General features: G+C 36.2%; 1 pseudogene; it reads right to left on the reverse strand.

Moving 5' to 3' along the window:
• Window positions 1-356: 356 nt before the first annotated feature.
• Window positions 357-3634, reverse strand: LOC129305669 (uncharacterized; annotated as a pseudogene).
• Window positions 3635-8838: the final 5204 nt, after the last annotated feature.

Below are 8838 nucleotides of genomic sequence, written 5' to 3' on the forward strand. Positions count from 1 at the left end.
AATCTATCAACCACCACTATGATACTCCCACATCCTTCAGACTTAGGGAGAGCAACTATGAAGTCCATGGAGACACTCTCCCATGGTCTCTCAGCCACCGGTAAAGGTTCGAGTAGACCAGCAGGATGTTGTTGTTCAACCTTATCTTGCTGGCATACTAAGCAAGTTCTCACATATGCTTCGACATCGTCTTGCATATGTGGCCAATAGAAATGATTTTGCACGAGAGCAAGTGTTCTGGTCATACCTGGATGTCCGGCCCACATGGAATCATGGCACTCTTTTAAGACATCCCTTCGAAGGTTGCCCTATTTGGCACATAGACTCGGTTCCCAATGGTGTAAAGTATTCCATCATTCACCTAAAATCTTCGAGTCTTGCCTTCAGTAGCAAGCTTTACTAAGTTGCTTGCAGATGAGTCCTGAGACATACCTTCCTTGATTCGTTCAAGGAAGTCATTCTGGGGCATGCTTGCTGAGAGAGTGGCTAACTCGGCTTTCCTGCTTAAGGCATCCGCCACCACATTTGCTTTGCCTGGTTTGTACTCCAATCGATAATCAAACTCAGCAAGAAAATCTTGCCAGCGAGCTTGTTTCGGGCTGAGCTTCTTTTGTGTTTGGAAGTAGCTCGTAGCAACATTATCTGTCATAATAGTGAACTTACTCCCAAGTAAGTAATGACGCCAGGTTCGTAGACAATGCATAATGGCAGACATCTCTTTTTCTTGTACCGTGTAGCGCCTCTCTGTGTCATTGAGTTTGCGGCTCTCGTACGCAATAGGGTGCCTTTCTTGTATTAACACGCCCCCTATTGCAAAGTCTGAGGCATCAGTGTGTACCTCAAACGGCTTGGAGTAGTCGGGCAAGGACATAACAGGCTCTTGCGCGACCATCTGCTTGAGCTTTTCAAAAGCATCTTGGCAATCTTGTGACCATTGCCAAGACTTATTCTTCTTGAGCAAATCTGTTAATGGAGCAGTGATAGTTGAATACCCCTTGATGAATCGCCGATAGTAGTTCACCAGACCAAGGAATGATCTTAACTCTGGGACCTTGGTAGGAGGCTGCCATTCTTGGATGGCTCGAACCTTAGTTGGGTCCATTATGAGCTTTCCATCCTTGATCTTGTGCCCCAAGAAGTCCACCTCTTATTTACCAAAAGAACATTTTTCCAGCTTAATGTAAAGTTCATGATCAGAGAGTACCTGGAAGACTTTCTTTAAGTGTTGAGCATGCTCTTCAAGAGTGTTGCTATATACTACGATGTCATCCAAGTATACCACCACGAACTAGTCCAAGTAAGGGTGGAACAACTTGTTCATGAGTGTGCAGAACGTTGCCGGGGCATTTGTCAGTCTAAAGGGCATGACAAGAAACTCGAATGCTCCATATCTCGTCACGCAGGTTGTCTTCGGCTCATCACCTGCGGCGATACGTACTTGGTAGTACCCAGATCGAAGATCAAGCTTAGAGAAGTACCTGGCTTTTCCAAGTTGATCGAACAAGTCGGCGATCAAAGGTATCGGGTACTTATTCTTGATAGTAATCTTGTTCAAGGCCCTGTAGTCGATGCACATTCGCAACGATCCATCCTTCTTCTTCTGAAAGAGGACTGGAGCACCATATGGGGCCTTAGATGGTTGAATATATCCTGAATCAAGGAGATCTTGCAGTTGTCTCCTTAACTCTTCAAGTTCTGGAGGTGACATGCGGTAAGGTGCCAAGGCAGGTGGTTTGGCACCAGGCTCTAACTCGATCTGATGGTCTACCTCTTTTCTAGGGGGTAGTTTCTTAGGCAACTCATCGGGCATAACGTGCTTGTACTCCTGTAGCACCTCTTGGATGCAAGGTGGCAAGGTTTCCCGAGGCTTGGTTGGGCCATCCTCTTCCTCGGCCAATGAACGTACAGTGGCAATATACCCTTCTGAATTCTTGAGACCCCTCTTGAATTGCAAGGCAGAGATCATAGGGTTGGATTTCTCCAAGCGTTTCAAGGGGATTACCCAGATCATATTAGAGTCAATAACCACCATAGACTTAGCTTCGGGAATAGGGAAGGCATGTGCTTTGCAAAAGAAAGCAAGTCCCAATACAACTTTGAAATCATCCATAGGGACAACAGTAAAGTCCAGCGTACCTTGCCAGTCCCCGATCTTCACCTTCACATCCTTGGCAATCCCAAGGACTTGTTTGGCTGGGGAGTTCACTGCCTTGATGGTGCCTTCTCCCTTGTTGAGTTGGATACCCAACCTCTTAGCTTCTTCAGCCTCCATGAAGTTGTGGGATGCTCTTGTGTCGAGCATGGCAGAGGCGGACTTGCCTTGAATGGCAAGATCAGCATAAAGTAGACCCTTCTCTTCCTTCTTAGATGGGGAAAAGAGTCCAGTCAAGGAATTCAAGTGTTGGAGGGAACCAAGGTCGATCTGTTGCTCCTTGTCCCGGCTTTCTTTCATCTCAGCAACCAAGGCATTCATAGCCTTGCGGTTGGGGCAGTCACGAGTCCAGTGTGGACCATCGCACATAAAGCATGGCCTCGGTGGCTTTGAGGCATCACGCCTGATTGAGGGTGGTTTATCCTGTCTAGAACTCCCACCAAAGATTCTACCACCATCCTTACGATCGAAATTCTTCTTTTGTCCTCCTTTGTCTCCTCCACTGCTACCAGGATTAGGCTTTTTGGACTTGGTGGAGTAGTTGATTATAGACTCGGCAGCAGCAATTGCCTCATCTAGAGTTTGCACTTTGCGTCTATCCAGTTCTACTCTCGCCCAGTCTTTAAGTCCGTCCATGAAGTAGAAAAGAGCCTCCTTGTCGGACAGGTCCTCGATCTCGAGCATGATGGTAGTAAACTCTTTGATGTAGTCAGGAATACTACTAGTTTGTCTTAATCTACGAAGCTTACCTTGAGCCTCAGTCTCTGCATTGTGGGGAACAAAGTGCTTGCGGAGTTCTGACTTGAACAGCTCCCATGTGTTGAGAGTGCAGATGCCCTTCTCTCGCTTGGCATGCTTTCTGCGCCACCATAGTTGGGCTGCATCCCGAAGAAAAGTTGAAGCATTGTTGATTCTGATCGAATCATTAGAGACTCCTATGGCCTCAAAGTACTGTTCTAGGCCAAAGAGAAAGTTCTCCACAATTGTAGCACTACGAGCCCCATTGTACATGGCCGGCTTGGGCACTTTCAGACCCTGAGAAGTGGCGTTTGAAGTACTACCACTAATAGGGCTACTCACACAGTGATGAGAATCCCATTCATGACGAATCTCATCCATTTGAGAGCGTAAACCTCGTACCTCATCCCTCACATATTTGCGGAGATCGGCGAGATCACGTCTGAGGGAACGAATGTCTTCCCCTAAATCATCGTTAAGGTCTGCAATCATCAACTTGGCAGCCCGCGTTATCTCAGCATTCTCTTGGAGGAGATTGTTGAGTTGATTGTTGAGTTCCCCTATAGTAGTTCTCACTTCCTCCATGTTAGATTCCAAGCTACCAACACGAGGTTCAAGAGACTCACCTGCGGGTGCCCTGCTCCGGCCTCGCTCTCGCTTGGACCTGGGGTGAGCTTGCTCCTGTTGTGCATGAGCTTGCTCCTGTGCTTCCGTGCCAACGACGTTTCCTTTCTCAGTTGCCATCGTACAATACCTTCCTTTAAGCACAACGGTAGAACCGAGCTCTGATACCAACTGTCACGGGGCTAGTCTTTCGACCCGTGCGGCACTTAGACAACCTTCACTGGAAGTTGCTAAGTAAGCCTAACTCGTATGAAAGGAGGATGCTTGGCTAAGAAGAGGAAAGGGAAAGCTTGAAGGCAAAGGAGAGTAGAGAGAGTTTGGAGAATGTGAGAGTTCTATAGCTTTGGGAACTCAAGGATGATTTACAAATGAGGAGGGGTGAGGTATTTATAGACCTCCCCTTAGATCTAGAATGTTCCCACCTCCTTAATGGACGGTGGAGATTAAATCTATCCTACGGTTACAATTGATTCTCTAGAATTCTCTTAACAAATATCTAGATATTTTAATGGAAGAATCTAGAGACAATATTAAAATATTGAGGCTAGAGTTGTGTAGGCTTCTCTAGAATGTTCTTGCACTATCTAGCACTCTTAAGGTTAGCTGGGAGGCTTTTGGAGGGTTCTGAAGCATTCCGGACCTCTTTAACCTTGTGAAAAATGACGAAACGTGACAATAATCTTTTAAACCAGAGTATGACCTATATCCTTCCACTAAAATGAGTTGGAATGCTAGTATGCCTAATCTTTAAGCAAGAAATTATGGGTCTCTAGTTGTCAATTAAGTGCAAATGGTAGTACAAACTCAACTCACTTGGGATTACCCACTTAATTTAACGCAGCTGTTATGTGCTCATTATTTTTATAATCTTTCATGTTAGAAGTATAATTGCTTGATAACATTACATTATTGAGCTCTTCATTTCATGGCCTCAGTTAATGACTATGGAGTTAGAGACTCTAATATGGAAAGATTTTAGCTTTCTAAGCACTTATGCTTTTTGTGGCCTGCAGTTGATTTATTATAAGTTAATTAAAGCAAATGAAATCATTGCTTAAACTGGCCTCAATTTCTATCTTTCTATCTATGTAGAATTGACTAAACTTTTGTAGTCTTTATCCCTTTGTATTCTACAACTTATATGATAAAGAGAGGATGAAAAGAGGCATAATAGTACCATGATGTTTTGTTGGAAGCATTGCTTAACCATGGAGAGATAGCTTATTTGATTTTCACAATGCTTTGGCTTTCTTCCTTTTTCTTTACGATTTACTAAAATTGCTGGTCTCACATGTTATAGTTATCATTGCAGACAGTGGTCTCTCTGGAGTTAACGAGCAATTGAAAAGATTTGGAATCTCCTTATTGTCATTAGCATGACAGAGGTGGTGTTTTTGGTTTTTGGTAGAAATAGTGTGTCCTGAACTCTAAAGCACTGGAAAAATAAAGTTACAATGACTTGCCTCATAATTTGCATTTGCACAGAAAATTCCTCCGGTTTAAGAACAAAATAGAAGGAATAGGTTTTCACTTTTTACTACTATTGACAAGTCTCTTCTTAAGTCTTTTACTTTAGCATATTACGTAAGCTATTTATCTATTAGCTATCTATTAGATGTTTTATCTGAGTATTACATGCTTCTCACTTACATATTAGTTAGACTATCAAGTTCCTTTGCGCCTTGAACTTCATGTTATTGAGAAAATGAGAATCTCTAATTTGAGGTTTTTTCCCTTTTGTGAAAGATTAACCCCAAAATTGTGTTTGATGCCCTATATTGATCAATAAATTATTATGTCCAATAAAAAATTTAACCAAATTACAAAGATTACTTAGGGTATATTATACAAAAAAAAAATTTCAATATTCCAAAACAACTAATTAACACTGTTGATTTCAATTATGTTTATTATCCATACTATATTTATTACTATACCAAAGTTCAAAAAAAGTCAAATATTTTTGTACTTTAGTGAGACTAGCTTAAGTTGTTAGGCTGTGATGATATATAATAAAGTATCAAATATGTAAACCTTTTTTATGTTAAAAAACAATAGAACAATCCCAAATGTATTGACAATTGTGATTTTTTTATTGTTTACAAGCATCTTTCTATTGAAAGCAATTTTAATCTATTTGGATAATTATGGATGAGTTAGTGAAGTTTAATAATAAAAGAAAGTCCTATAAACATTTTTTTAATCACTTGTTAGTGATAACTCATAATTGTTTTATAATAATAAACAGTTACAGTTTTATAGAACATGATTAAATATTAACTAAAAAATTATAATATGAATTATGTAATTAAGAGAAATTAATGAATGCTTTCAATTTACAAAATTTTGGTCTTGAAACTGATTTTTTTTAAAAAAAGTACAATTGTTTTTGTCTACTAAACATGATTTTTTTTTTTGTATGGGTTGGGGAGGAAGTTTTTTTTTTTTTTCAGAAAAGTGAATTACAAATTAACATCAATTTTTTTATTTGTTTTTATACTCTTCTAATATTTCACTAAATAATAAAGTCCAAAGACATTGAATAACTCTTACTACTTTACTGGAGAATAAGACATTGACTATTATAAGTTTTTATGCACGTATAATTGATTTGGTTAGAGGCAAATATATTTGCATGCAAAAGGCTTAAAAATACTTATCTACAACAAAAATAATGAGGTGTCTTAAAAAATGACTCACGTTACATTTCAACAGATATTCAAGAACATTGAAATGAATTATCGTTTTTTTTTATGTTATACCTTACACTAATTGTTTCTATACACTTGTGCACATGGTTTGTATTTCTCCATCAAATTTAATTATGAACATGTCATTCACATTTATCATTTGTTCAATTGGTTGCAAATTAATGCAATCTAGCTAAAGACCACACTCATTAAAAAAACTAAATAAACATGTTAACATTGTTGATTTCAAATACATAGCATGCAACAACAATGATGCTCTACAGTATAATTTATCTTACAAGAAAGTAATTTTGAAGGCATACATAAATTAATATAATTAGATGATATTTTGTCTGTGCATTGCACTAGGTGAAACATTAGTTATAAAGAAAGTTAGAAAGACAGCATAAGAGATTGTTTAATTTGTTGATGTGTTTATTATCTAACTTTTCTTTTCCATTGTTTCATTGTATATATTTGACTTTTTATCTAAAAAAAAAAGAGAGATAAAAGCAAAAGAAAACCAAAGAGAGGGAAAAAGACATGTACTCCTTCCAATTTTATTTATAAGTTACATTCTAAAAAGTTTATTTAGTCTCATTTATAAGTCACGGTTTGACTTTTTAAGTAATATTTAAAATGTATTTTCAAAATTATTCTTTATAAAAGAGAAAAAAAATAACATGTCATCACTTTTTAAATTTGTTATATAAGAGCGTATTTGAAATTTTACATACTTTTGTTGATTATATTTTTTTTATATTGATATTGACGAGATTGGTAGAAATAACTTACAAAAAAAACTGAAGGAGGAGTATAACAGGGCTATGTGTGCCCTTAGACTATAAGGTTGCCCTTAATAAACCCCATTTAACTCCAAAAAGATGGTAATTAAGGGATTAACTCTCAAAGGATTACCAAAATTGTAAGCTTATATAAAAGAGAAGAATTCTCAAATCATTTATAATGGGATCTCAAAACTTAATTTTCAATCTTTAACATACACATAAAATGTTCAAATCAGAGTTTGAAAATAATGCGCAGGTTAAAAAAATCACATGGAATCCAAAACATGAGTTTCAAAACTCAAAACTATAATTTGCCCATGTGGCATGGTTTATGACATATACGTTGCGGTTTACTCTCCTTTGTGCTATGCACTGCGGTGCATTGCATGAATTTAACAACAATGGGAGGAAATTTTTGATGCATCCTAAATCTCCGTCCCATGTTTGATTGAGATAGTTTCAGTGTCTACACAAAACTTTCTTCTAACTCTATCTAATGGCATAGATTTTACGCTCAAATACATTTTTTACAAAAAGTTGGATATTGAAATCTATTTTATCACTTTTTCACCAAAATCTCAGATCAATAGTGTCCTAACTTAATCATAAGTGCCAAAAACCTGCACCAATTGTCCAACCACACTCAATAAATTTTAACGAACTCGTGCAATGCATCATACACAACCAAAAATACATATTTTTTAAAATCACTACTCAACTCTAAATTTTCACAAAACATCAAGGAGAGGAAATTCATACACAACCCCATATTTTTTATTTACATTTAAAATTTTTAAATATGTAATCGTATTTATTTAGTACTTTTTTGAAAAATTAAATGTATAAATGGGTTAAAATAATATTCAAACATACCGTTAAAAAATTAATGAAAGATACACTTAATTATTTAAATTGAGTGATAGTAAACAATTATATATCATAAGAACAGATTAATAATTTTTAAATTTTTAAATCAATTACAAATAAAAATATATTTTAAATTTTTTAATAAAATATTTCTAACAACGTTAAAATATTGAATTAAAGTTTATGTTTTAAAAAAGATTTATGTAATTTTAATAAAACAAAAGATGTATTTTCACTCAATAAGTTATACACACACTGTGCACTGTTGTTTTTAAACCAAATCAAACCGGTCCGTTGCGTTTGATCTGGCTTTGTATTTTAAGGTGGACATAACTTAGACTTAGAATTAACTCAAATCAACTTGTCTAGTCCCATGGGTTAAACAGGTTGATATTTTAAAAAATTCTAGCTGAAATAATGAAGAAGAAGAACCCAAATGAAAAGAAGAATGAAAAGATGCATGAAGAACTGGCAAGATGAAGAACTAAAATGAGAAGGAAAAAAAAAAAAAAAAAGACCAGGCTTTATTGTTGAAATTAAACTCCACACCTCTATTGTGAAGTGAAGCTTAACAATGTAATTTTGCCTTCCATAGTTAAACGCTGGAGCCAGATTCCTCGCTTGACACAGATTTTAAAAATGAAATTGTATATTTGTATATATATTCATTACTCTTTTGACCCTTTTTATTAGTTATTTTTACCGATTTTATTAATATCAATGCAAAAAAAATATAAAAAATAAAAGTGTATAAAATTTTAAATATGTCCTTATATAATAAATTCAAAAAGTAATATTATGTTACTTTTTCTCTCTCTATGATAATTTTAAAAATACTTTTTAAATATTATCTAAAAAGCTGTATTGTAACTTATAAATGAGATTAAATAGATCTTTTAAAATATGTCTTATAAATGAGATTAAATGGAGCATTATACAATACACACCAGTTATTATTTTTTTATCTGCAAATTTTTGT

The sequence above is a fragment of the Prosopis cineraria genome, unplaced genomic scaffold (genome assembly GCF_029017545.1).
Source record: "Prosopis cineraria cultivar Desert tree isolate PC_DT_omini unplaced genomic scaffold, ASM2901754v1 PC3, whole genome shotgun sequence".
Classification (NCBI taxonomy): domain Eukaryota; kingdom Viridiplantae; phylum Streptophyta; class Magnoliopsida; order Fabales; family Fabaceae; genus Prosopis; species Prosopis cineraria.